The sequence below is a fragment of the Lagenorhynchus albirostris genome, chromosome 6 (assembly GCF_949774975.1).
Source record: "Lagenorhynchus albirostris chromosome 6, mLagAlb1.1, whole genome shotgun sequence".
Lineage (NCBI taxonomy): Eukaryota > Metazoa > Chordata > Mammalia > Artiodactyla > Delphinidae > Lagenorhynchus > Lagenorhynchus albirostris.
The window spans coordinates 34,778,327-34,802,053 of NC_083100.1; the positions used below are offsets into that span (position 1 = coordinate 34,778,327).

The 23,727-nt window shown below is 44.2% G+C and overlaps 1 long non-coding RNA gene across 4 annotated transcripts in view; it reads left to right on the plus strand.

Annotated features, from left to right (window-relative positions):
* The first annotated feature begins 1,131 nt into the window (after positions 1-1,131).
* LOC132522184 (uncharacterized) overlaps positions 1,132-23,727 on the plus strand; it is an 87,336-nt gene continuing 64,740 nt past the window's right edge. The window contains exons 1-2 of one of the 4 annotated variants that reach the window (XR_009541100.1): positions 1,132-1,216; positions 16,482-16,585. This is a non-coding gene — a long non-coding RNA (uncharacterized LOC132522184). Of the gene's footprint in view, positions 1,217-4,316; positions 4,440-16,481; positions 16,586-23,727 lie in introns of those variants that run through there. The other 3 variants (XR_009541103.1, XR_009541102.1, XR_009541105.1) reach the window with 3 other exon arrangements.

Here is a 23,727-nt window from a genome sequence, read left to right on the forward strand (position 1 = left end):
TAATTTCTCATCCTTGTTTCCTCAACCACCTGTGAGACAGAGAATAATTCTCAGTTTCCTTGGAATGCTGGAATAGTCTACCCTAACAGAGTAATAAAGTTTTCACTGCCTGTGAAATAGAAACTATTGCAGCTTTTAAATGTCATGGTAATTTATCCCCTAGCTTTTATCCATCACGTTTTTAAAAATTGTATGGCCTGACTCTGGGTGCCTTCTAGCCCCTCGCTGGGTTGGCTTGGTTTCACCACTGATGGAACCTGCTTGGTTGAAAGACCCAGAACCACCCTCCTGAGATGTGTTGGCAATTCCAGGTCCAGGTTATTTTGACATCTTTTTCAAGCAGATGGAGCTGCAGTGTCTCCCTGGTGAGTAGAAATGTGTATATATAGAACACCAACTGTTCCTTAAGATTTAATAGCACAGAGTTCCTTCCAGGGCTTGCTTGAGCTTGTAATAATACAGAGATACGGTTTCTCCTACCATGTGAAAATGGGCAGTTATCCCTTGGAGTTAGATATTTCTTGAGGTCTTGCCTTATCAGTAGGCATGGATCTTGTTTGCTCAAAGATGTAAAACTATGGACTTCTCATCCTCCCTGGAAATGCAGGTCATGTTGGGAGCTGGGCTGCATCACAGGCCTGGAGATTTCATGGAACCACCCTCTGGAGTCTAAAAGCACACAGCTGTTGAAACACACACATGCCACTTGTCCATGTGTAGCAAATCAAACACTCAGACAGAAATAAGGCCCCTTAGGACAGAATTGTTTAAAGGGTACTGCTTCCCTCAAACATTTCCATAGCTTTTGCCTATAATTTACAATCTGTACTTGATGTTGTTGTTTTTGAATTCTGGTTCATCTATGCAATGGAGCCCTCGGTTCTGCCCACCAAGTGGCTGGCCAAGAATTCCATAGCATTCTTCTGCCATGCAGTTGCTCTTTACCCCAGGAGCTAAGACAGACGGGCACATGGAGGGCTGGATAACACTGCCCTTCTCTTCTTCCGGTCTAAAACGGGGGTGTGGCCTCTCTGCCACTCCCCGCTCCCTACCCGGCACCTCCTGTGCCCGCTGGCTCACTGGCATCTCCAGCTGGGCCCTGCTATAGGGCATTTCTATTTCTATTAGACATTGTCTGTTGTTATTGTAACAAAATGGGCTGTTTTTTAAGGCTTCTGGCTTCTGCGGTGTGACAGGGCAAAGACTGACGCAGTAGGTGAGTCCTTCCCACCCCTTCCTCCTTCCTCCTCTCTACCCCTCACAGGGAGGGGCATTTCCCCCTCCCCACGGGTCTCTGTGCTTCCCTTCCTGGAGAACAAGCAGGTTAATGGTGGGGAGGAAACAAAAGGAAGAAAGAGTTGAGGAAGACAGACAAGCCAGACTAGGGTTAGATAGGTGGGTTTGCAGTAAGGGCAGTTAGTTGCAGGGCTTGACCGAATTAGGAGGAAGCAGGCTTTCTGGAGGTGTGATGAGTTACAGATTTCAATGAACATTCTTCAGGAGTCACAAAGACTGGAAAACACACTGACATTATTTTTGGCTACCAGACTGTATTTCTTAATGCCGCTTGGTACATGGATCCTTGGGAACTGGAATCTGCTGGTACACAAATTTGGTCAGCCAGGACCAGAACATTTATTTGGATCCTAGTGTACTTTGCTGGAGGGACAACCAGTCATGTTCCATGGGCGGACCCTCTGAGAGTAGCACTGTCCATTACAGGCACTTTCAGCTCAAATCCCCTCTCCTCCATCTCAGGACCTACCTACCTGCCTGCGACTCTAGGATTCTGCCCTCTGCTGGGCTGACGTACCCCAGTTTAGAGGGCCACGAAATGTTTTCTTTTCTTTTAAAATCAGAAGAAAAAAGGAATATAAACCACCCTGGATGATACTTTTGTACCAATTCAGCCGTAAAATATAATTTCTAATATTTGTTTATGGAGGAAGGGGCCCCCAAAGGCAAAAGTCCCCCAAACAGGCCCCATCTTGCACCACCTGCCCGTCACAGGGCCCTCTACGATCAGGGCAGGTTGAATTCAGAAGTGAAATATGTGCAACATGGCTTGCCCACAGCCCTAAGCCAATTCTTCAACTTTGCTTTTAATAAAATGGGTATAGTAATTTGGTCTTCATCTGTTTAATTCCTCTGTCGCTCAGTTGTCCTGAAATCAGGCAGCCTCTTCAAACCCCAGCACATCAGCTCATCATTTCAGCCTCACATTCTCAGCTTAGTTCACTAGGTCAAACCCATTATTTTCACAAACTTCTATATGGCTACTGTTATTCTTGACACCTTTTTGATTCAACTAAATTTACCCAAATAAGAGCTTCACTGTGGTCACATGGACTCCTATGGTTTGGGTGTCACTCTAGCATGCGGAGCACCCAGATAGGTATGAGCCTTTTGGGATCCGACTCAGTAAAGGAGTCTCTGTATTTGGTTGTGGGCACCATAACTTTGACTCTAACAGCCAGATTGAGAGCCTCCCAAAATAGACTTCTGTTTTCCGTTCTAGTCCCTCAAACTTGCTTCCACACTGCAACTGGAAGGATCCGTTGAAAACACAAATCTGAATATGTCAATGTCAACTGCGTGTGCCTACACCCCTCAGTGACCTGCACTGTATTTGGAAGAAAGCAAAGATGCTAACATGGTCCTGCCTGGCAGGCTCTCCAACCCACTGACATGCTCCCTGCACAGGCCTTCTCCCAGTCGCTGGCTCACACCCCTCATTTCCCACCGCAGAGCCTTCAAGCATGCTCTTCCCTGGCACCATCTGCTGCAGTTCTTGCCCAGGCAACGTCCCCTTATCCTCAGGGCGTGGCATTGCTGTTGCTCTCTCAGAAAGCTGCCGGACTCCCAAGTCTCAAAGTCTCTTATATTATCTTCACTGACCATTTCATATTTCTTCTGAGCACTTAACAAAGCTTGCAATGACATTTGTGTGATTACTCGGTTAATGTCAAGTCTCCTAGGATCATAAACTCCATGCGGGCAGGGTCTGTCTTGTTCACCATGTGTTTCCAATGTCTAGCACAAAGCCTGGTTCACCTATGACTTTATAAAGACAAAATGGATGCCCTTTTAAAAAGAATGACTAAATTCATACTGTAATGAGCTTTATCCTGAAGATTTTAGAGTGGGTCTATCCTGTCCTTTCGTACTAAAGAACTGATAATAAGCCTATCCACTGTGGCTCAGACGATGGTCTGTGTTCTTTCTGGACCCTCTTCTGGGTGATCTATGCTGTTCTTGTCCTGCTAGGAGTCCCACTACTTATTTCAGGGCTTTCAGTGCTCATCACAGACAGTTGCTAACTTTTACATAGGCACTTGCTCAAAGAAAAGTCTTTAAGTACAAAATCCCTTTCAGTGATTTCTACTGAAGTCTTGGCCTCTCTCCAATTTGCTTCACAACTTTCTAGACGGCTATTTAATTTTTTAATGAAAAGGACTGCACGATGCTGTGGCTTTGTTTAACTTGAGCGTCCTGTGTCTGTGTTCTCTTTGGTAGCTTCATTCTCTCTGCAGGACCGGCAATGCCACCATGACTCTGCACTGGTGAAGGCACCTGCATTCTGGAATGACAATAAGAGTTCATTTTTATTGAGTGCTCACTATGTGCCAGGCGCTGTTCTGAGTATTAGCTTATTTAATCCTCAGATCAATCTAATGAGGCAAGGACTGTTATAGTACTCGTTTACAGGTCCAAAACACCAAGGCATGAGAGTTTAAGAAACTTGCCCAAGGTCATACTCTAGAAGTAGTAAAGCCAGGACTCAAACCCAGGCAGCCTCGCTCCAGCATCCTGGCTGGTCACCACTAAGCACTTCTCTTTACAGAACGGTTTCTTTCGGCCCTTGCCTGGTACAGTTTTCAGTTTCTTTTTCCTACCAAGATGCTTTTCAAGAACCACTGAATCTACTGCAGAAAACAGCCAGGCTGGCTTAAACATGTTTGGCCTAAATTCTCTTTGCTCCAGAGCACAAGGATAAACGCCACCACTCTCGTCTCGTGGTCATGGGTCCTCAGGACGCACGGCGGCGCTCTTTCTTTACAAGGATGCCCTGGAGGGAGAACTGAGGATGGCTGCTGCTGGCCTGGTCATTGTCCCCTGGTCCTCGCGAGCGGGTCCTGGCGGGGCTGGCTGGCTTGTCTGGATCCTGGTCCTCCCCGCGCCGCGGCGTCAACGGCCCAACGGCCGCGATGCCCAGGGGCCTCGCGGGGCGGACCTTCGCGCGGCCCGTGCTCCGCGCGTGCGCGTCTGGACCTCTGCCCAGCCCCGCCCCGGCCCGGTGACCCCCGACCCGGTGGAGCCTCCCCGCCCGAGAAGCTCGGCTGCGCCCCGTACCTGGTGAAAGCACGACCACGCTCTCCATTGAGTCTTATCTGAGAAAGCAAAGCGTCCGTGTCCCGCGGGAAGTGTCGGTTGAGCAGGTAGCATTCATTCCTCCCTGGTCACCAGGCGCTTCGCATCTCGGCGGGACCCTCGCCAGGCCTTTGCGGTCTCGGATTTATGGCAAGACGGGTGTTTGGGCACCGGGAGAGGCTGGTCAGAGTGGCCAGTGGCTCCAGACCGGGTCTGGGTGAGCTGCACATCCCCGAACGTTTCCCAGGCCGAAACGGTTTGAGCCTGTGCGCGTTTTCCCCCGAAGTCGCCCAACGTTCCGCGGCTTATTTCCTGTGACCGCCTCTCCCGCCTGGCTGGCCTCATCCATGCCACTGCCAAGTGACATTTGCCCATCAGCCCGCAGACCGGAGTCCATGGCTCCTCACCCGAGTTTTGAGACCCTCAGCCCCCCTGGAGTTAGGGGCACATTAATCGAGGCTTGCTGGGGTTCATCCACTGCAGGGGTGTGATCTTGTGCTTTTCAGGCTAGCGGAGGAGAGGGTTTTTATTTTAAGTAGGTGTGTAATGGGGGACTTTTCAGGGCCTTTCAGATCTTGCTGTCTAGTGGTCGCCCCCTTCCCCGTGGCAGGCGTTGGCTCTGCCTGAAGGTGTGTTCCTGCTCTGGCTGTGTGCCCAGACTCCAGCGCTCACCACTTCTTTCCAGGTGTTCAGTACTTCCTGGCTCTAATGACTAATTTGCACTGACTCATGAATCTGTCTGCGGCCCAGACCTCTTGCCGATCCTGAATTAACTGCCTGTTGGATAAACCCCTTGGCTGACTACCAGGCTATAAATCTAAAATCAAATTCTCCACCTTGCCTCTGAAAGCAGCTCCTCCTCCTGTGTTGTCTACTTCTGTTAAAGGCACTTCCTCCACTCACCTGAGTATAACCTCGGACTTACCTTGGACTCCTTCTCCCCTGCCCACCCTATCCTATCAGCCCATCCTATCAGGTGGCAGAGGCTGATAATATCTATCGCTAGTACTTATTTAGCTGTTAATATGTGTCAGACTCTGTTAAAGACTTTTACAGCTCAGCTCATTTAATGCAGGGTCTCTACTAGGTAGGTACCGTTTTTTTCTCTAGTTGACAGGTGCAGAAGCTGAGGCACCGACAGGTCAAAAACTTGCCTAAGGTTAAAAAACAAAATAGACATTTCTCCAAAGAAGATATACAGATTGCCAGCAAACACATGGGAGAATGCTCAACATCACTAATCATTAGAGAAATGCAAATCAAAACTACAATGAGATATCATCTACACCAGTCAGAATGGCCATCATCAAAAAATCTACAAACAATAAATGCTGGAGAGGGTGTGGAGAAAAGGGAACCCTCTTGCACTGTTGGTGGGAATGTAAATTGATACAGCCACTATGGAGAACAGTATGGAGGTTCCTTAAAAAACTACAAATAGAACTACCATACGACCCAGCAATTCCACTATTGGCCATCTACCCTGAGAAAACCATAATTCAAAAAGAGTCATGTACCACCGTGTTGTTCATTGCAGCTCTATTTACAATAGCCAGGACATGGAAGCAACCTAAATGTCCATCAACAGATGAATGGATAAATAAGATGTGGCAGATATATACAATGGAATATTACTCAGCCATGAAAAGAAATGAAATTGAGTTATTTGTAGTGAGGTGGATGGACCTAGAGACTGTCATACAGAGTGAAGTAAGTCAGAAAGAGAAAAATAAATACTGTATGCTAACACATATATATGGAATCCAAAAAGTAAAAATAAAAATGGTTCTGAAGAACCTCAGGGCAGGACAGGAATAAAGATGCAGATGTACAGAATGGACTTGAGGACACGGGGAGGGGGAAGGGGAAGCTGGGACAAAGTGAGAGAGTGGCATGGACACTTATACACTACCAAATGTAAAATAGATAGCTAGTGGGAAGCAGCCGCGTAGCACAGGGAGATCAGCTCGGTGCTTTGTGACCACCTAGAGGGGTGGGATAGGGAGGGTGGGAGGGAGAAGCAAGAGGGAGGAAACATGGGGATATATGTATATGTATAGCTGATTCACTTTGTTATAAAGCAGAAACTAACACACCATTGTAAAGCAATTATACTCCAACAAAGATGTTAAAAAAAAAAAACAAAAAAAAACACCAAACAGCTAGTTTAAGTGGCAGAGCTGGGATTTGAACCTAGTCATCTGATTTTTTTTGGCTGCATTGGGTCTTTGCTGCTGCACGCAGGCTTCTCCTTGCAGTGGCTTCTCTTGTTGCGGAGCACAGTCTCTATGCACATGGGCTTCAGTAGTTGTGGCACGCGGGCTCAGTAGTTGTGGCTCACGGACTCTAGAGCGCAGGCTCAGGAGTTGTGGCCCACAGGCTTAGTTGCTCCACGGCATGTGGGATCTTCCTGGACCAGGGCTCGAACTCGTGTCCCCTGCATTGGCAGGCAGATTCTTAACTACTGCGCCATCAGGGAAGTCCCAGTCACCTGATTTTATAAATTTATTTATTTATTTATGGCTGTGTTGGGTCTTCCTTTCTGTGTGAGGGCTTTCTCTAGTTGTGGCGAGCGGGGGCCACTCTTCATCGCAGTGCGCGGGCCTCTCACTGTCGCGGCCTCTCTTGTTGCGGAGCACAGGCTCCAGACGCGCAGGCTCAGTAGTTGCAGTCACCTGATTTTAAAGCCACTATATCGCAAACCTTTTCCAATAAGTTAGTGTTTTATGAATATCGCAGCTCGGCGATGGAGGCAGAAGAAATAAGACATGCCACCCACTCTAAGGCTTGCAGTCCAGCTGGGAATGAAGAGAGAGTTGGAGGAGCAGACAGCTCTCAGTGTGCAGTCCCCAGCACGGGGAGGTTGGTATGGCCAGTGCTGTTTCCATGGCTGCTTCTCCACTAGACTGACTGCCTCGGGGCAGACATATCGTTACTGTGGTTCTCCCTGGGTGCCACACAATGCCTCACACAGAATGTGCTTGTGGAACTGACCCAAACTGCTAAATGGTGTTCAGACGACAGATGCGATAGCAGGGAAACTGGGGGCCAGTCAGTCTGGCTGGGGTCATTGGGAGGAGAGGAGACTTGAGGGATAGAATAAGGTTAGAGGTTGTTATAGACTGAATGTTTATGTCCAACCCCCTCCCCTGCCAATTTCTGTGTTGAGATCCTAACCCTCAAGCTGATGGTATTTGGAGGTGGGGCCTTTGGGAGGTGATTAGGTCATGAGGGTGAAGCCCACATGGATGAATTAGTGCTCATATAAAAGAGACCCCTGAGAGCTTCTTTACCCTTCTACCATGTGAGGTTACAGCAAGAAGACAACCGTCTATGAATTAGGAAGCAGGATCTTACCAGATACCAAATCTGCTGGCATCTTGATCTTGGACTTCCCAGCCTCCAGAACTGTGAGAATAAATGTTTGCTGTTTAAGTCTATGGTAATTTGTTATCACAGCCTGAATTGACTGAGACAGAGGTCCTTTCCCTTTGATGTTTTTCCTTCCCCTCCCCTCCCTTTCCCTCTCCTTCCCTCCCGATCCCCTTCCTGTCCTTTGTTCTCCCCTCCTCTCTTTCTTTCTTGGTATGCACTTTTAATTCTAGATCTTGTAAAAGTTTATTTCTTAAGCAAAGAATTTATCCTCCTTCCCCAGCCCCCTACATCCACTAAATCTCTTCTAACTACCAGTGCCTGTAAGTCTTGTCTTTTCTCCCTCAGTGCAGTAGGGATTGTCCAGAGCAGTGCTGTCCGATACAAATGTAATGTGACCCACAGATGGAAGCCACATATATATAATTAAAAAATTTCTAATAACCACATTAAGAAAGGTAAAACAGGTGAAATTCATTTTAATAATATGTTTTCCTTAACCCAATATAGCCAAAATATTATCATTTCAACATCTAATCATATAAAATTATTCATGAAGTATTTTACATTCTTCTCTTTTGGTAACATGTTTTCAAAATCCAGTGTGTATTTTGCACTCCTAGCACATCTGTCTGGACTAGTGTCATGTCAAAGCTCAATAGCCACTTGTGGTTTATGTCTGTGGTATTGGGCAGTGCAGGTCATGCTGCTCTAAGGAAATGATCGTGTGCGGCACACCTGGGGTAAGCAGAGGAGGCTGATTGTGGCTGAAGACTGCTGCGCAGCTCGAAGGGCCAAAGCCTGCCTGTAACCCGTTCAGGGCCCAGATAGGAAGCGCCATTTCTCAGTCCTTTAAAATGCATATGCCCTTCTGATAAATATAAAAATCTTATAGCTTCATATTTGAAAATGTAAAATGAGTACGTTTTATTTTTGAAATGAAAGCATTCTATTTGTTGAACGTGTGAATTTACTTTTAAATTAACATATATCACCAGCCCCCATGCTCATTAGGCATCACTGAAGGAGCTGCAGAGAATTCACAGGAAGGAAGGACCTCACATCAGGTCTGCAAACCAATTCACACAGGCCATCCGAAGCAGCTCTGGCATGGCTGGACTGCTGCTTGTTAAAGTTGGGGCCAGGCCCCTCACCCTGTGAGATGCAACCACAGCATCTGTTATGGTGAAGAACATAGAAAACCCCAGAAATATTCCTGACTCGTCTAGGCCCTAGGGGTGGAGGAGAAAAAATTTAAAGGGAGGGTAATAAATAACATACCCTGGAACACCCAGCCCATGAAGGGTAGGCACAGTGACCTAGCTGATTTAGATAAGCACCTTAAGGTCCCCCTTTCTTCCATCTCTGGAGCCTGTAGCTGGCAGTCTGCTGGGGAAGCACAGAGCGGGATCTCTCTTGTTCACTACTGTATCCTCCAGCCTGGCCCAGTGACTGGCCCACACAGGGGTGCAGTGAATGTTTGTAGAATAAATACACCACTGATTAAACATGTGTCAGTCCTGGCTGGCAGCCTCTGGCCTCTTCTAAATTGTTGCTTCCTGGGATTATTCTTTTTAAGATGAGGGTATTTTCAACTGTCACTTGTGAGCAGTTCCAGGGCAGCCCCGAATTCTGTTGCAGAGCTTGGTTTCTGTTTGTGCAGGGAACTGTTTGGGCCCCGACGGAGCTCTGTTCTGGAGGAGAGTAGGCCCAGGCAGTAACTCAGAAGCTGGCCGAGCTTGCAAGGTGTGAGTGGCTGGCTGAGGGCTGGAGTGCACATGTCCGAGGGGACTGTGTGGGTGAGGGTGGCCAAGCTGGCCAAAGGTTCAGGTATTACCTACAGCACAAACTCTCAAAGGATGAGGAGTGTTTAGAAACATCTTGCTTTTTGGATGACACGCCTAGTCAGGCCCATGTCAGAGATTTGTTCTCTGTATGTATTCTGAATTAAGAAAATAATAGGTTTTTAAAAGCTTTTTCCAAAGTATAAACTTGGAGTACTATAATAATGAATCAATGCTTTTACAGAGTAAGTATGCCCCTTCTCGGAGAGTCCAGTGTGTCCTCTTGGGGGGCAGTGCCTACCGTTGAGGGTCTCTGGGTTAGGTGTCCCCTGCTGTCTGTTCTAATTCTGATGGGGTATGTTTCTGGGTCCTTTCCAATTTCCAGTTGCCACTGACACCCCACCCTGTCCTCCCTTCCTCCTGCTAGGGGGTGTTCCTCTTTGGTATCTTTCTCTTATCCTTTAGTCTTCTGTCTACCCCCACTAAGGCCCTCCTGCTGCCTCAATCCCACCCCACTTCCCACACACAAGCCTGAACCCTGCTCCCTCACCACCAAGCTCCTTGTGTTGTTGGGTTTTTTTTTAATTTTTAAAAAAAAATTTATTTTTTGGCCATGCCTCGAGACATGTAGGATCTTAGTTCCCTGACCAGGGATCGAACCCATGCCCCCTGCAGTGGAAGCACAGAGTCTTAACCACTGGACCACCAGGGAAGTGCTGCTCCTTGTGTTTTTACGTGTCTTTTTCTCAAGTTGAAATGTAAGCATCCCAGAACATGGACCCTGTCCAAATGTGTCAGGGATACTCATTCATCCTGTCCTCTCTTGCGGGCCTTGTCTCTCATTCTGCTGGCTACACAGGTTGACTCCTGCACAGGGGTTTTCAGGCAGTGGAAGCCCAGTTTGCTCCCCAGGCCCTGACCTGTGAGGGGCACATTGGAGGAAGGGAGCCTTTTCTAAGGTACCTGAAGATGCTCTATGGGCTAGAGCAACCTGCAGCGGTGACCAGAACCTACGTGACCCTGCTGTGATAGAGCTTAGATTCAGGTGGGGAGATCCAGTGGGGAAATAAGTAGACTCAGAAGTAAGCTTAGAACTGGGGCAGGGCAACAGATGAAAAATAAAAGGTGCTTAGAGACAGAACCGCTGTGGGCACCTAGATAAGGTGACAGGCAGAGCTGGCTTCCTGAAGAAGTGATACTTACAGTGACACCTAGGAGGCAAGAAGGTGCCAGTCGGGTGAGGGAGGGAGGGGAAATCCCAGGCAGAGGGGCAGTGTGATGGTTAAATTTATGTGTCAGTTTGGCTAGGCTATGGTGCCCAACTGTTTGGTCAAACGCTAGATGTTGCTGTGGAGGTATTTTGTAGATACGATTAACATCTACAGTCAGTCGACTTGTAAAGTAAAGGAGATTGCTTTGACACTGGGTGAGCCTCAAAATCAGCTGAAGGCCTTAAGAGCAAAAAACTGAGGTTTCCTGAAAAAGGAATTCTTCTGTCTCAAAACTGTAACATAGAAATCCTGCCTAAGTTTTTCTAGCCTGCTGGCCTGCCCTACAGACTTTAGACTTTTCACAGCCCTCACAATTGCATGAGCCAGTCCCTTAAAATAAATCTTTTTGTGCATATATATGTATGTATGTATATATGTATATGTATACTTTTGTAGGTATATATGTGTATCTATACATGTATGTGTGTATGCACGTTTACGTATATATGTATGTGGATGCATGCACGTAAGAATATATATATGCGCCATCATCACCCTGATTGATGCCGGCGGCATGTGCGAAGGCTTTGAGGAAGGGAAAAACTGGGTCTGTTCAAGGAGCTGAAGAGGGCCACATGGTCCTAGTGCAGTCATTGTGGCACAAGGATCCTTGGGAAGGGTTGGCAGGGCAGGCCATGCAAGGCTTTGGCAATCACATTCAGAATTGCATAGTTTATTATCAGAACAAGGGAAGCCATCGAAGGGTTTTTACTGTGAATTGCATAACTTTTTCTCTACTCATGTATTCTTTAGCTAATCTGTTGCCTAACAGATCAGTTATACCTTAACTCACATTAATACGCCTAAGATATCCCTCAAGCAGTGAGTGACTAATGCTGGGAATTAGCAGGCAGGTGGGAGAGTTATTTTGGCCCAAGAAAACTTCAAGGGCCTTCATATGACATCAACATGTGGCTCACTACTCCACCTATACTGGTTCATTCGGGTCCTGCAGCAGTGACCATGGAGCAGCTCTGTCCTCGCCAGCAGTCTGGTCTTCCCTGCAGCTGGAGGTACACAGGTCTCCCCTACCTCCCTCTGGGTAAGCCAGAGTGCTCCAAGGAGGTAGGAGGGATCCTATGGTTGTGATTCTTACGCCTGCCTCCTCTGTGATGCCACCAGTGCCTTTCCATGTATATTCCACTCTTGAATCCTGTCCACCACCCTGGGGAACGAGGTCCCTGCACTCTGAGTGCCCTGCCCAGGGTCAGGTGGCTAGATGTGGTGGAGTCGGGGCTCAGTTGGAGTTCCTCAGGGTCCAGGCTCAGGGCTGTTGCCCCTCATGCCTCAGTTGTCTTTATTCGAAAATAGGCAGATGCCAGCCCCCTGGGCAGGGTGTCCAGGGCTGGGAGGGTTCATAGGGTGAAGAGACATGGGATGAAACAGGACCCTGGAGGGTGGCATTCATCATAGCCTGGAGTCTGCTGCTTAACCCACCAGATACCTAACTGTATCAGAGCTCTAGAGTTGCTTGGCCCCTAGGAGACTGCTCAGACTCCCCAGAGATTGCTTAGAATGCAGACTCATTACATTAGTTTACAAGAGAAACCATACTGTACAGACAGTGTTGGCCCAGTGCACTCTTCCTGCAGGCAAATGTACAGGGGAAGCCAAACTGTGATCAGAACACTTTTTGGTGGGCTTAACATTGGGCAGAAATATTTGAATGATATTTCACTCTAGCCATAGAGAAACTTGATGAACAATACACCATCTCAGTCAAAACAGGGACCATATGGGTCATGTTCGTGGCCGAACTCCCATATAGCAGGCGCTTGATGTAAATATTTATTGAATGAATAAATACGATTAAACACTTGTCTAGGATGCATTGCTTACTAGTGTTAACAGTAACATAAGTAACACTAGCAGCTCACACTTATTGTCAGTTGACCATGTGCAGGCACCTGCCCAGCACTTTGCATGGGTTGCATCCCTTAACCCTCACGACGATTCTATGGGTCAGGCACTGCCATTGTCCCCGTTGTAGATGAGGAAACTGGGACTCGGAACAGCTAGGTAACTAACTGCCCAAGGCCCCACAGCTAGTAAGTGAGGGAGCTGGGGTTGGACTCAATTCAGTCACACTTCTGACGTGTACTACTGTGATTTAACCTCCCTCTCCCCTCAACAAGGCTGCGGCTACAGTTTTTCCTCTTTGAGACCAATTTGCTATAGTTGATGATGACTCGCCTCTTCTATAGACACACTCTTCTTTGATATGGGAATACTGTTTCGTCTGCAGGGTGGTCATGTTTGTTGATACGCTTGATTTTTCCCTCATCTCCAGGTTACATGGTGATTTCTCCAGTCTCATTTTCTGTCACTGTGCATTGAATGATATTACAGATACCCACTGTCTCTATTGTACAGAGCTTTCTTATTTCCTTAGAGGGCTTTCCCCTTTCTCCTGGTTGGCATATAGCAACTATATAATTTAGTTGTTTATACCTCTGAGTGCTGGACTAGGGGAGAAGCCCAACACCTAAGACAGGTAATGAAGCCCAGTCCATCTGCACCTATGAACGAAAAGTCCCAAGGGGTCAAGAACTCTCAGGGAGAAGATACAAACGCTCCCCAGGGCAAAAAGGCAAGGGCTTCACGACAGGTTGATAATCCCAGGTCTCCAGTGAGGTTCCCTACTCTTTGACATATGGCCCAGGTGGGTATGCTATTGGGTGAGGAAGACAGGGAAACTGGGAGACAACGGTGTATGTAGTGTTGGGTTATATGTCGTTGTTGAACAAGCACACTAAAAACAGCAACAACAACAGCAAAAAACACAAAGAGAATTGTGATGCATCATTATGGCCTCTTCCATGTGTGGTTCTGAAACTGCACAAGGTGGCACTCTCCCAATCTACCAGATATATTTATCCCAGGATTTCAGAAGTTCACCACCATTGGAAAGGAGATTCTTCTACCACCTATACCCTTATTTTTAGGGCCTGGAATAGGTTCCTAGTTGTCCTTCTTGTAAGCCCTCTGGAGGAGGTAAAATCTGAGAATCATGGGTCACCTTCCCAGTCCTGAAGAGTGTCTGTGTCAGTCCAAACTTGCCACATGTATGGATTCCCAAAGGATTTTATCTAGTGTAGAACTCCTGATACTCATTTCACATAGAACAATGCATTTTCTGAAACAGATCATTTTGATGCTATGAAAATATATTCTGGCAAAATATATCATGACCTTTTAATTTTTTTAAAAAAATTATTTATTTTATTTGTTTATTTTTGGCTGCGTTGGGTCTTCATTGCTGCGCGTGGGCTTTCTCTAGTTGCAGCGAGTGGTGGCTACTCTCTGTTGTGGTGCATGGGTTTCTCATTGCAGTGGCTTCTCTTGTTGCGGAGCACTGGCTCTAGGTGCACGGGCTTCAGTAGTTGTGGCATGCGGGCTCAGTAGTTGTGGCTCACGGGCTTAGTTGCTCCGCGGCATGCGGGATCTTCCCGGACCAGGGCTTGAACCCATGTCCTCTGCATTGGCAGGCGGATTCCCAACCACTGCACTACCAGGGAAGCCCTTAATTTTTATTTTAATGAAGCTTGTTTAAAAGAAGAAAAAGTTTAAGTGACAACACAAGCCCTGAATTTTTGAGTAGTCCATCTTTTTAGGAAGCTACTAAAATGAAAAGATTACTTATTCTGAAACTTGCTCTGTAATGGAGTTAAGTTCATGATACTTCTTAGGGCTTAGTAGAAGGATATGTTGTTTATGAGATAAACTGTACTGGGATTACCCTTGACCTGGATATAGTATGTGGACACTTCAGAGCAGTTTTTCTCAAACTTTTTTTGACCATAATTCACTGTAATATATAAATTTTACATTTTTACCAGTACACTCAATGTGTGCTATGTGCACACATTCACACATACAGAGATTTAAGAAATAAATCCCGTCCCTCATGTATAAAACATTTTGATATTGCCTATATTAGTGTATTAGATTCTGCTTAATTTAAAAATTGTGGTTGTAACCTAGTACATTAACTTTATGATCTTCTATCAGGCAGTGAACTGCAGGTTGAAAAACTATTCAGGAGCCTACCTGAGAAATTTTACCCAAGGGACAGGAGAAGGGCCAAGGAAAGAACAATCTCTGTCTTTCTTTAGGAAGTACAGTGTAGTAAACTTTACACTTTCTCTGGGGAAATACAGGCGCTGATGGAGGGGGCCTGGGAGCCAGCCATAGATTTGATGCTATTAAAGGGAAACAGCAATTTAACCCACCAAATGTTTGTTAGGTGTATCTTATGTGTATCCATTGTTCTGGGACTGAGGATACAGGTGAGAGAAATAGGCCTTGGCCTCAAGATGCTATAGATACTGACTAGTGGATAAGGCTGTCTAGGAAATGCCCATAGAATGAAACCAAAGAGGTCCAGGATGGAGTCCTGAGGAACATCAACATTGGTGGGAATGTGCAAAAACAGACAAACAAAAAGCAAACAGGGAAGGAAGAGCCTGAGAAGGAGCGGGAACATCACGAGGGTGCAGCATCATAGGAACCAAGGGAGGAGCGTATTTTAAGAAGGAAGGAGTGGGCGAAGCTAACCATGACGAATCTGCTAAGAGGTCAAGAAGGGCTAAAGTAGCCCAGAGGTCTTTGGGGACTTTGGGAACAGCAGTTTCAGTAGCGTGGTGAGAGAGGAGGCCAGATTATATGGTTGAGAAGTGGGTAAGCTATAAGCTGTATAAACCAGGTTTGGTGAAATGCTATCAGAGGTGATGGCCTTTGAAGTGACAAGCTCAGAGAAACATCACCTTGGCTTTATTAACATTTTCCATTCCAACACCCCAACTCTATGTGTGGGCTGATGTATTGCCACATCACAAATAATGATCAGTTCTGTAGATTGAAAGGGTATTAAGCCCAACCTCTTTGAGCTACTATATCCAGGACCATAACTGAGATCAAGATAAGGATGTTCATCTTGCCATGTCAGTCTTTAAAACTTAGAAAAAGATGAAAAATCAAATGGAAGACTAGATTCTCCAGGGACTGGAAGCCCCTAAGCTCCACACATATTAAAATGGGAGCCCAGGTTTTAATCCCCTTACGTGACAGTTAGGTGATTGCATAAAACCCTCAGCTTTCTTTACTAGGGAAAAGGAACACCAAAAAGTTCCTGAGAAATGGGAACATAGTCGGCTTTAGACAGGAGTAGTAGAGCAGGGGTCCTGGAAAGTCAGATGAGTGACAATTCAGAGTACCCACCTAAGAAAGGGTTGATTACATTATTACAGAATGGATTAAGCTCCTGTACAATGACATCTTTGAGCTTGGCTTGAGATAGGGGATGTGTTACTGTACATTGGAGGGGCTGGGGTCGTGTAGGAGGTCCCTTTGGGCATCCCATGAGGGTTGGGATAGAATTGGAGGGAGAAGGGAGAAGGATACAGGACCAGCTTTCTGCTTCAGCATGCTGAGCTTGCCTAGCAGGGATGCCCTGGCTTTGTTCTCTTCAGGTGTAGATTTCACTTTTTGGAATGTTGGGGTGACCCTCTCACTGGTAAGGGTGGCCTCAGGAAGGAAGGCCCTTGGTAACAAAGTGTTGTGAGTAGGACTTAACTTGCTTCTTGCTTGAGGGGTAGTGAGCTTCTGGTGGTGATGTAGATATTTCCTCCCTCTCTAACAGTGTGAGCAAGTTTTACAGGATACAACCTCCCTCTTGTTTTAGGGGATAGAAGATGTTCCTTCTCTTTGCTGCTGGTCCAGAGGCTGAATAGGGTGAAAGGAATTCATCGAACATCATCTGCTCGTTCACCTGTTCTCTCAGAGAAGGTGAGCAGCTCCCACTGTTGGTCTGCTGTGTGGACATTCCAAAATCCTGAGACTTGTTTGAGATATAATCCAGACGGGCTGACTGTAAAATAAATCCTTGGAGTCTTATTTTGAGACTTTGACCAGCGCAGGTGAGCTACTGCATCACGTGGTCCAAGAGTGCGATGGGATTGTTCAGGCTCTGAGGTTCTCATGGGGAGCATTATGTAATTAATTGGGGGCAGAGATAAGCCAGCCCAAGAAAGCTGCAGTAAACACAGCTAAAGGTTCAGAAAGAGGGAATGCATGCTCTACCGGCTAACAGAAATCCCCATTCCCCCTTGCCTCCACTTCCCTCCAAAAGGAAGGAGTGTTGCCACCAAAATAGGCCAAGGGCTAAGGCTATTTTATTGGTTACTCCTTTCATTGTGGGGACATTTCAATGAGAAGGGCTTTCCTAGTGACAAGCTCAAATTGAGATGTTCTCTCACCACTGTCTTGTGTGCTTTTCTGTCCATAGGATGGAGGAGTGAGAAGGTTGGGGCTGCTTTCAAAGGGAGGCTGTAGAGGTGAGATGCAGGAGATGCTGGGCAGGGTCTCCTCTCCTGAGAGGAAACAGGTGCACTCTCTCTCCCTCTCTGGTTCCTCTTTGCCCCCATGACTTTTCCTCCTACTAGGTTAAGGAAAGAGAGCTTGGGACATTGCCAACAAGGGAGCTGTCCAAATTCTGGAAGGCCTGGGGTGGGGATTAAACTCTAGATTTTATGGAGAAACTCTTCTTACCTCCAGTTTATGCAAAGGAATTTTCATAAATTGGGCATACTGTCCCTTGCGTTTGCCAATGTAGCTCCCAACTTTCTACATCAGGGCTTTAGGCTGAAGATCCAAAGGAAAAATCAGCTTATTTGTACGTCAGCGTCTGGGACTTTTGAGGGCAGGAGTCAGAGAGTTTAGGGGCGTTTAGGATTCCCTGTCATTGCTATTTATAATTATTTGTCAACTACCCCACCGTGAGACGATTAAAAGCTTCTTTTAGAAGCATAAACAGAAAGGCTCTACAAATGTGTGTGTGTGTGTGCATAAGTTAAAACTTTTCTAGAGAAGAATTTTGTCCTTAAGTAAGAGACTACAGAAAAACCAACAATGCTCACTTAAAACCAATGTCCATACTGTTTATTAATTCAAGGACTCAGTAGTTTGTTCAACCGGGAAAACTTTGGGAAGTTTTCAATGTGTGTATACGTGTGTGTGTGTATCATTGTTGGAACTGACTTTTAAATATGTATGAGAAGTTTTTTTGTTTTTGACTTTTTTCTTTCTGGAGATGTACTGATTAATTGAGAACTGAGGAGTTCATTTGTTTCTAGACAATTCAAAACCCTGTTTCAGGGAAGAGAGTGAAGTGTCTGTCTTCTAAAGCTGGACAGTGTGTAGGTCAAGGGTCAGGGAGAATAATGTAGGTCCCCAATTGTTCCCATACTGTCCCTTGCTCTTCACAGTGGTATGCTCTGCTTACATAATCTTTTCTAGTTGCAAAACAGTTAATTTCTCTTAAACTTAGAGTGGGCTGTTGAAATACCTGAGTTTTAGTAATTTTTAGGGGCTCATAAGGGACATTTGACAGCATCTGAGGAGAAAGGATTTCTGCTATGAGATTATAAGTGGGAACATTGAGGAGTCTTTGGCATCTGGGGAGCTAGTCCTTCTTCCTACATCAGTGTGAATCTGGAGACAAATCTGCCTTGGTTAGTGTTTTCCCAGATTAGGCACCATTAGCCTTTGCTATCCCAGTAATTCCTCACCTGTTAGATTGAACCACACGAAATTATCATTTTTATGTCAAAAATAGTCAAACACCAACAAATTAATATGGTTTAATCCAATACTAAACAAGGGCATCTACTGATAAAGTACTACACTCTTGTTTTGAAATGCTTTGCCCTATTCTTCTAGTAGATATACAGATTTATTTAATTTTTATATTTTGTAAAACCAATTTGGAAATTTTGGTACATACTTGTCTGAGACACTCGAGGAAGGATCCATTTGATAGTCTTGGGTCAAAGAGGTTGGGTAAAGCCAGGATCCACCTGGAAACCTTTTGGGTCTTATGGGAGGGCTGTTAGCCATAAGAAGTGAGCAAAGTAGATGCAAACTGCATTGGTAGGCCCTCTCCCTCTGCCTTGGGGGACCCTGGCTCCTCCTATCATCCACTGCTACATGAGGGACAAGGGGGATGAAACTGTGAGGGCCTGTGAAAGGAATCAGGTTTATCTTTTTATTTTATTTAAGCATTGGCTCAAATGCATCCCTCTGGGCTAAGCTTGAGAAGTGCCAAGTCCTCTGGTGTTGGCAGATGATACAAGGACTGCAAAACCTCCCAATACTCTGCAAAGGACACCAATATGGCTTCTGTGTTTTATCAAAAAACCCCAAGGACTCTGGACACTGAAATGAATGTCTTGGTGCTAGAGACACCTGAGAACTAGTTATAGCCGATAGGAGCTGTAGTCATGCCTTTACACTCTGGCATCATCTCAATGTAGTTTTCCCTTCTGTGTTTTCTCTCTTGTGTTTTTCATTTCTGTACCTCTCAGGGTTTTATTCTCAGTGAATTTCTCAATATGATTTTTTTCCCCTGAGAGATAGATAGATTGGTTCACTCATTCATAAAAAAATTCTTTACAGGACAAATTAAAGGAAGGTTTAGATGCTTACCTCGGAGGAATAGATTGCTATTGGATTTCATGTTGGTGCCAGCAGACACAGGGAGCTCCTCTGGGATATCAGCACTCTCTTTTTTTTTTTTTTTAATCAGGTATTTTGTGCAGCTTTGGACCATGGGTGTCTACGATTCCTTTGGAAGAAACTTTCAGCTCCCCAGAGTATAAAGTCCAAGACCTTGAATAAACACTCCTTCAAATCTAAGGCACAGAAAGAAATGAATCTCACTTTTTTATACTGTGCTAAGAATTTCCAAGTATCATCTAAAGACGTAGTTCCTTTAGTGACTGACCCCTCTGGAGTCCAGGAGTCTCCAGCTCTCAATATTCTACTTGCAGATGCAAGAAATGACTTTCTGATGTTCTTTTGCAGATTTTAGGGAAGTGCCTGTATTTGCTTATAAAAACAAATAATGCTAATCTTCAATGGTCCAATGAATCATTTGCATAATGGTGATTTTAGAAACAGATCCCCAATTCTCCTGTGGTCCAACCTTTAGAACAAGGTTCATTCATATCAAAGTCATTTGACCAATAGGAGGAACTCTCAGATCCTTTTTTAGTTACTAGGATGTCTTTCAAAGTCTGAGGATGGTGGCCAAGGTCTTGGATCTGTTCTCTCTCAGGGGAGAATGTCCCAGCCAATTTCTTTAGCAGTGGGTTCATATCCCAGCATCAGTCCCCCTCTTTCCCTCATTCCAAGGACTAAATTCTGACACAATTTGACTACATTTTTAATCTAGTAGTTATTTAAATAGAAGTGAGCCCTACAAAAATTTGGTTCAAGAAGAATTAATGATTGGAACTGTGAATTTTACGCTGAAATAAACTTTCAAACATTTTCTTTGTTCATATTTGTGATATGCTAAAACATTTGGGTTATATTAAAATGTTAAAGAGCACAATTGTTCAGCTCTTCACTGTGGAGTTAAGGCCCCCAAGCTTTCACCCTTGGCCCATCTATTCTCTCTCCCTCTCCCTGCCATGATCTTGGATTCTGGTGTGGTTTCAACTACCACTTCTCTGTGGATCACTTCCAAATCTACATCTTCATCGCAGGCCCTGAACTTTGGACTTGGATCTCCAACCTTCCCCTTGACACTTCCACCTGGGTCTCTCATAGATACGTGGGAGTCAACAGAACTAAGCTGAGCTCATACTTTTGTCTTTTAAGTGTTCATCTCCTTCTTAACTTGAAATTTCAGTCCCTGAGACCACCATGATTGGATCTCCATTATGGAAATTTGTGATCTATTCTTTCTTTTTCTTCCCATCTACTGCCTACCCCATCAACACCAGCCAATTCACCTCACATTTCTGAACATCTCTCTCCTCTTCCTCACTCTTCTACTGACCTAATTTATGCTTCTTCCATCTCTTGCCTGTCTGTGATGAGTTCCTGACTGATCTCCTTAGTGGTTACCTAGACAGTCAATCATCAGTCAGTGGTTCCTACTGTCAGTGGGTATCACACACTCCTGGAAAATTTGTTGAAAACACAGATTCCTGGACCCTACTTGATTCAGTAGGTCTGTAGTATTGCCTACAACTATGCAATCTATAAATGTTTGTTGAGTGAATAAGTAAATTCAAGGATTCTCCTTCTACACTTGTATGAGAAAATAAAAGAAGATAAGGAAATAATTTTAGTTAATAGGACAGTTTAGTGATGCCCAGGAAACAGAAGAAAGAGCGTTGCTTCTCTCAACCTGTACTCAAAGCAAGTAAAATATGTGATTAGTGTGTGGAACATTCATGTACCAACTCACTGGTGCCATAGAATAGGGTGTGTATGTATCTGTCCTATGTCAATTTTCATTTGTTTCAGAATAATTTTTTATTTTCCTTTCGATTTCTTCTTTGGCCCAATGGTTGTTTAGAAGTGTGTTGCTTAGTTTTCACATATTTGTAGATCTTCTCACTTTCCTCTTGTTGATTTCTGGTTTCATACCACTATGGTCAGACAAGATAGTTGATACAATTTCAATCTTCTTAAATTTGCCGAGATTTATATTGTAGCTATCATATGATCTGTCCTGGAGAATATACCATGTGCACTTGAGAAAAATGTGTATTAGGCTGTTGGATGAATGCCCTATATTTCTATTAAGTTCTCTTGGTCTAAAGTGTGCTCCAATTCCAACATTTTTGTTGATTTTCTGTCTGGATGATCAGCAATAGTGCTGAGAGTGGAATATTGAAATCCCCTCCAATTATTTTATGTTGTCTATTTCTGCCCTAAGACATGTTATTAATTGCTTAATATATTGGGTTGGCCAAAAAGTTCATTTGGTATTTTCCGTAAGATGGATCCAGTAGCGCTTAGTTGTCTTTAACTTCATTCGAAACAATTTTGTTAAATTGTATTGTGACAGCTGTCATATCAGCACGCATTTTTAAAAAAACTTATCAAAACTGGTGAATTTTTATGTAGCCATTTTAGTATCGAAGATGGAAGAAAAAAGCAACATTTTTCAGCATATTATGTTTTATTATTTCGAGAAAGGTAAAAATGCAACCGAAATGCAAAAAAAAGATTTGTGCAGTGTATGGAGAAGGTGCTGTGACTGATCGAACATGTCAAAAGTGGCTTGCAAAGTTTTGTGCTGGAGGATTTCTTGCTGGACAATGCTCCACAGACAGGTAGACCAGTTGAAGTTGATAGCAATCAAATTGAGACATTAATTAAGAATAATCAATGTTATACCTCGTGGGAGATAGCCAACATACTCAAAATATCCAAATCAAGCATTGAAAATCATTTGCACCAGCTTGGTTATGTTCATCGCTTTGATGTTTGGGTCCCACATAAGTTAAGCAAAAAAAACCTTCTTGACTGTATTTCTGCATGGAATTCTCTACTTAAAAGTAAGAAAAATGTTCCATTTTTAAAACAAATTGTGACGGGTGATGAAAAGTAGATACTGTACAGTAAGGTGGAATGGAAGAGATTTGGGGCAAGCCAAATGAACCACCACCACCACCACCAAGGGCCGGTTTTCATCCGAAGAAGGTGAGGTTGTGTATATGGTGGGATTGGAAGGGAGTCTTCCATTATGAGCTCCTTCTGGAAAACCAAAAGATTAATTCCAACAAGTACTGCTCCCAATTAGACCAACTGAAAGCAGCACTCGACGAAAAGCATCTGGAATTAATCAACAGAAAACACAAAATCTTCAATCAGGATAATGCAAGACTGCATGTTTCTCTGATGACCAGGCAAAAACTGTTACGGCTTGGCTGGGAAGTTCCGATTCATCCGCTGTATTCACCAGACATTGCACCTTTGGATTTCCATTTATTTCGACCTTTACAAAATTCTCTTAATGGAAAAACATTTCAATTCCCTGGAAGACTATAAAAGGCATCTGGAACAGTTCTTTGCTCACAAAGATAAAAAGTTTGGGGAAGATGGAATTATGAAGTTGCCTGAAAAATGGCAGAAGGTAGTGGAACAAAACGGTGAATACATTGTTCAATAAAGTTCTTGGTGAAAATGAAAAATGTGTCTTTTATTTTTACTTACAAACCGAAGTCACTTTTTGGCCAGCCCAATATTTCGGTTCTTGGGTGTTGGGAGTGTATGTACTTAAAATTGTTATATCTTCTTAATGTACTGACCCCCTTTTCATTATATAATGACCTCCTTTGTCTCTTGTTACCCTTTTTGGTTTGAAGTCTATTTTGTCTGATATAAGCTGGCTATGCCTGCCTTCTTTTTGTTTCCATTTGCTTGAAATACCATCTTCCATCCTTTCACTTTGAGCCTATGGGTCTTTTAGAGCTGAAATAAGTCTCCTGCAGGCAGCATATAGTTAGGTCTTGTTTTGGGGTTTTTTTTTTTTGGTTTTTTTATTCATCCAGCCACTCTGTGCCTTTTGATTAGTGAGTTCAATTCATTTACATTTAGGGTGATTATTGACATGTAAGGATTTACTACTGCCATTTTATCTTTTGCCTTCTGATTATTTTGTCTCTCCATTGTTTCTTTTTCCTTCTGTTTCTGTTTACATTTTAAGTTGGTGGTTTTCCATGAGGATTTGCTCAGTCTCCCTGTTTTTAATATTTCATGTCTCTATTCTAGATTTTTGCTTTGTGGTTATCATGAGGTTTACATAAAACATCTCATAAATAAAACAGTCCTTTTTCTTCTGATAACATTTTACTTTGTCTCCTATAAAGGCTTCATCTTTTTGCTTTCCCCCTTTTATATTTTTGATGTAACAAATTATCTCTTTTTACGCTGTGATTTGATTACCAAGATGTATCTATAGTTATTTTTATTGATCTTTTCCTTTAACCTTTGTGCTATAGGTAAGAATATAATATATTATTCTAAAAAAAAGTTATAGTATTCTAATTCTGACTATTTATCACCTTAATCAGAGTTCTGTGTACTTTCCTTTTTTTGTTTCAACTTGAATAGCTCCTTTTCAACAT